Below are 6000 nucleotides of genomic sequence, written 5' to 3'. Positions count from 1 at the left end.
TCATTGCTTTTAATTGTGTTCAGCCCCACATTTTAGCAGGAAGGCTTGTGAGAACCCACAACGCATTGATCCTGCTCTGTTATGTTAGCTGATGGACTTTCTAATGTACGAGGGTGAAGGGTGTTTTACCCAATGCTATTATTTCTTTCTTGGGATGGCCTCAGGGGTGTGTGTTCTCTCACATCTTCTGTTTGTATTGTACAAAAAAATGAGAGCCAAAGCCAGTATGGGAGGCTCCACATATTTAAGTCTGCTGATAGTCCAGCGACTGTATCTCTACTCAACCGTACTGATCATAGACTTTTAATCGAGGATTTCACTCAATGGAGTAAGTCATCCTTCTTAAATGTGAATGTGTCTAAAACTAAGGATATTTGGCTTCAGAAAGAATCATAAGGTCATCTCTTTCAGTGTCATATAGTGTGCAAATATGCAGGAGAAATGTATTGATATGCCACTGCTGCAATGGCTTTAAAAAAAAAAAAACTTAACAAGCAACTTATATTAAAAAAACTGTGTTCATTTGATGTGATTCTATTTTTTGATGACTAAATCTTATAATATGTATAATGGAATATGTGTGCACAAGCTATAAAACAAATTGTCCCACAGGTATGAGAAAGATAACCTTATTACATTTGTATCGTTCCCTTCTCCGTACATAACAGCCATCTTCAAAGGCAAAAGTTCCATTTTAGTCTCACACATCCTCAAAGTATTTTACCAGCAGCTTTGAGGCCTGTGCATACGAGCATCAGAAAACTGCAGACAGACAAAAATCCTCTATTTCTGACATCGGTGTCTTCCTGTCTTTCTCCTGATGGTTCGACAAAGGCCTTTAGGTGGTAAAAAACGAGAGAATCCTTTGTAACCTCACACACTAATTCATAATCTTTGTTGGTTTACCTCTCCTGGAAAAGGTAACACAGGTCTGGAATTTTCGTTAATTGGTAAACCAAACTCTTGAAATATAAATTTTTTTGTAATCTTAATCCAGGTTGATGATAAATCAGCAGCTCGGGGTTTTTTTCCCTCAGGTCCTCAGAAATCTCTCGGTCATGCAACAAAACACCTCCAAAAGCAACAAATGACACAAAGCTCAGATTTTTCTTCTTATTGTGCTTAAACTAAAATAAAACAGAACCCTCTCACCTTGTCATCCCAGTGACCAAAATCACCAGACTCGTTTGACATACCTTTGGAGCTCAAAGATATGTAGTTTTTCTCACTAAGCAAATGACAAAAGATTAAATTTTTATCTGATTGGTTTTTGGGATTTCTTTTCTTTATTCACCTTTAGGCCTGACGGTGTTCTAGGTCACTTTTATGCAGAAATATTACAACTTTGAAAGGAAATAGTTACCTGAAACCAAATATTTTATATACAATTGTGCTTTGTCAGATAAAATTGATATTAAAGGTACCTAAATCCTTAAAGTTCCAATATAATATATTTCAAGAGGATCTTTCAGGAAGATCTCGGATGTTTTTACTAGACCATTCATGGATGGAGGGCATTCAGCCCTAAACACTTTCTTTTCTGTAAGGGCTTTTACACTTGATACAAATAAAGAATTACTATATTAGTCAGACCAAAACCAAACTTTTAAAATGTATTTAAACATGTTAGTTGATACCAAGCACACATAGATAATGTGGATATGGTTTGATTTACTCCTGCATGTATACAGCAACTTGACTCCAACGGGAGACACTCAGGCACTCTGTACATGCTCCAAAGTTCCATCGTTCCATCTGCAACTTCTTCAATAACAGTGAAGGATAAGCAAATATTAAGACAGTCAAATTCCCAATAAAGCTGCTCTCATTCGCAGAATTTTCTGTCACTTTTGGTTGCCAAATGTATCAGGAATTGTGATTGCAGTTTTATTCTGCACTTTGGGTGAAAATCTGCCCCCCACCACCACCACCACCACCACCACCACCATTTTTCTATATTTGAAAGATCATATTGTAGAACCATCCATCCATCCAATTTCATTACCCACTTAATCTAATACAGCCTGTGCACCCTGGATGGGTCACCAGACCATCACAGGGCCACACAGAGACAAATAACCATGCACTGCAGGGTCAATTTAGAATCACCTTCTAACCTAACAGCCAGAGTACCCGGAGAGAGCGCATGCACAGGGAGAACATACAAGCTCCACACAAAAAGGCCCCAGTTGGGATTCAAACATGGAACCCTCTTGCTGTGAGGCAACAGTGTAAACCACCAGACCACTGTGTAGACTGGAAAAAAAATCTAAGTCTTACCAAGTATATTTGTCTAATTTGTAGTCAAAATATCTCATTACACTTAATATAAGACACAACTGCCTAACAAGCACTATTTCAGCCAGATATAGGGACTTGTTTGAAGACAATACATCTTGAATATCTTGTTAAATGAAAAAGTCTTGAAAACAAATTGTTTTGAGTCACATATCATATGAAACAAGCTTTTTGTTTTACATTTGAATAGGTTTTTAAGCTAATTTCAAGATCACTTTTATCTCTTTAGTCCTAAATATCACATCTTATTTCAAGAAATCTTGACAAGCCGATTTCACTAGTTCCATTGGCAGATTTTTTTTGCTCATTTCAAAAACGTCATCTATTTGCTGTTTTTTTAACTTATTTTTGGAGGGGCATTTTTTCCAGTGCATTTTTCCAGTTATTATATAACCTATTTGACTCATACTTCCTCAATATGCCTGTTCCTCCCTCCTCCATGCTCCTCTCTGCTTTTATTTCCTTCTAAATGAACCAGGTTGCATTGCGTACCAACAGAGCAAACCCTCCCGTTTCACGCAAGAACACCTTTCTGCTTGTTACAGTTCCCTTCTTGTTCTTGAGCCAACTATCATTTCACCACACCTGGTATCTGCAGCTGTTCTCCCTTTTCTCTTTTCTCCTCACCTTTCAATCTCTGTGCTCCACCATTGCAACTACCCATCTCTCCCTATAGCTTCATCTCTCAGTTTTTTTGCCCTCCTCTCCCCATCTGGCTCCATCCCTGCATCCCTCTGCCTCTGCATTTACACCTGTCTCTTTCCTTTCAAGTCTTCTCTTCATCGCCTGCCTGCCTCACACATGTTGCTACTTCCTCTCTCTCCTCTTTCCTGTCTTCCTCCTACCGTGCCATTGGATTGAAGCTGCATCTTTCTTTTTTTGTCATTCTGCAGCCATGCTCTCATTTTGTCATAATTTCTCTACTTTGACATTTTTCTTGCCGCTCTCCTCGTTTATTTCTCTGTCTTTATTTCTCTCTTTCCCCAGAGGTGGAGCGGAGGTGGTGATAGGCGGTAGTACTATCTGTATGCAGAGTCATGGCGATGGCGCTCTGCCGTCATTGATTGAACCAGGAGCTAAATTTAGACACTGTTGAGGCTCAGCATCTTTACCAGGCTGGAAGGAGGGATGGATGAGTGAATGAATGAAGAGATGGATACACATGCAGACTCTCAAACAGCTGTAAGCTGGTGTCATAAAGAGCAGGATAAATACTGGATACCGATCGGTGCCACACAAACACACACACTGAGACACACACATTTCTACAACACTACAGTGCTGCGGGATATTGGTTGGACGGAAAAACAATTTCATTTGAGTAAAGGAGGCATAACATGGTCTGATACTTTCACACTTTCACAAGAGCGAGTTATTCTTAAAAAATATTAATTGGACACACTCTCGAACACACACCCACACACACTACTGTAAGCGAAAGCAACAAGGCAAACCATTACTGTTCAATAATCAGCATAAATCCAGAGCTGTGAGTCTCCCCACAGGCCGAGCAGCGAGGAAGAACTGCCACAGACTGATATAGTTTGACAAGCAGAGAGAGGCAGGCGTGCAGCCAAATGGAGAGACAGCCAGGCTGCCACACAAGCAATGTGGAAACTAGCTTATAACCCAGACAGACAGGTAAAGTGAGAGGCAAATGTGTTATACAAACAAACAGCTGGATAAAGAGAAGAGCAGGCAGATAACCAGGGAACAAGGCTTTTGTGATCCAGAGAATTTCACGCAGATTAAAATAATCTCAAGAATGTGTTCCTGGACCAACATCAAAGTGCCAGCTATATATGCCACGAGATGTTTGTATGTCTCACAGAGAGGGTTGATAAATTACAAATGAGTTTTTTTTTTTATTGTCTGCACTAAATAGTATCAAGAAAATCTTGTATTTGTAAGTATCCTTGGCCTTCACTGTTCCTGTAAAGATACTTTGGTCTTCTTTGTACAGGAACATGAGAGGAAATATTCAGTCTTTCTTATGAGCATTTAGGTATGACTTTGAGCTAAGCTTGCCTGAGAAAGATTGGATATTTCAGTATTTCAAGCTAACTGTTTGGACAAATTCAATAGAATTTTTGATGCAAGATATAGTCAGTGACCAGGAACCAGCTTTCGTCACTACCTCAGCAGTACACATACCAGGACTGTATGGAAAAGTTTGACTTAGTCACTCAAAAAAGTTTGAACACTGGCATGTTGACTACATTTGTAGTTTTGAAAGTAAAAGGTTTACGTGTTTTTGTTAAAAATGAGAGTTCAGCTCCTTGAAAGTTTGCGTTCCCCTGTGTTTTATTTTCCATTTTACAATTTGTCAAACATTTCAGTGGGAGATGGGTCCGTTCTGCAAGCAGACCGGTTTATCACATGGACAACACAGTCATGCTTTTGTAATACATGCAGGATGTAGTTGGGCATTGTCTTGCTGAAATGAGGAAGGTGTTTCCTGATAAACACATGACCTGGTTGACAGTATATATTACTTCTACACTGTTTATTTTCTGTTTTTAAAAAAAAAATACATACTTTTAAATTGTCAGACGACAGGAACATTTTCTCTTTTTTCTTAGTCCATTTCGAGCTTTAACTTGCCTTTGTGTCCAGCGCAAAGTCCTTTAAAGCCAGTCCAATAAAACTTAAATGATTGACTTTGCAGTTATCAATGTCTTAAAAAAAAGTTCTTGCATCTTAAAACCGATGATGGCATACTCATGTGCATCAGCCTTGAAAGATAACAGCATACATGTGTTGCATTGGGTTCGATTGGGTGCAGTGGTGGAGCAGTGATTTTAAATGTGGGGGTGTTCCAGGGGGGGCACATGAGCACCACATCAAGCCCATAGACACGACGCTGAAGTTGGTATCCGATTCTCGAATTAAATGGATGGGCATAAAGAGCCATTTCACTGCATTTTTTGCATTTTGATCGCCCTAAACTAGATCCTGTATGGAAACTACAATAGTTGCACTGCTCAAATCTGGATAGAATTATTCTAAAGAGGGTACAGAGTCTTTAAAACACATTTCATGATTTGTTAAAACTTTATTTGGTCATTGAAAATTCAAAAAGGTGAAATCATCCTACTGTAAAAGTGGGGGTGTCGAAACACCCCCATCCCCCACGGGTGCGACACCCATGATTGGGTGGTTAACGCAGTGCCACCAGAGGGCCTGGAGAACGCAGCCATTCATCCTTGTCGCTTGCATCCAGAGATTTCTGCAGATCTTTTAAACTGTCTGCCCACACACAGTGTTTCTTGTGATCCACTCCCCCTCTTTACTTCTGTTCTGGCTCTGCATCTCTGGGATGCCCTTTTCGTACCCAAAGATTAGCTGTGTTCACCAGCTTTTGCTTTATTTTTTATGTTATAATTAGCATTAAACACCTCTTCGATTCTTTTCTTGTCCCTGTCCGAAAATTTTCTGAAATATATCACATATATTGTTCCTGATGTTGAATCATTTGGATTTCTGAGCAGGACTGGTAATCATCTGCTTTTTGTGAATTAGAGAAGATAGAATTGTGAAATAAAGCACAAAAAGCTTTTATTTGCACAGACCAGTGTTGATAACATATCAATGTATCATTTTTTTCCTCAACGCTTTGTATCTCTATGTTTCACTGTAACTAATGTTCTGGTTCTGTTGTGCTGCACTGACAGCACACCCAACAAGACAGAAACACCATTT

The sequence above is a fragment of the Odontesthes bonariensis genome, chromosome 21 (genome assembly GCF_027942865.1).
Source record: "Odontesthes bonariensis isolate fOdoBon6 chromosome 21, fOdoBon6.hap1, whole genome shotgun sequence".
In the NCBI taxonomy this organism is placed as follows: domain Eukaryota; kingdom Metazoa; phylum Chordata; class Actinopteri; order Atheriniformes; family Atherinopsidae; genus Odontesthes; species Odontesthes bonariensis.
This window is presented reverse-complemented; position numbering follows the sequence as displayed.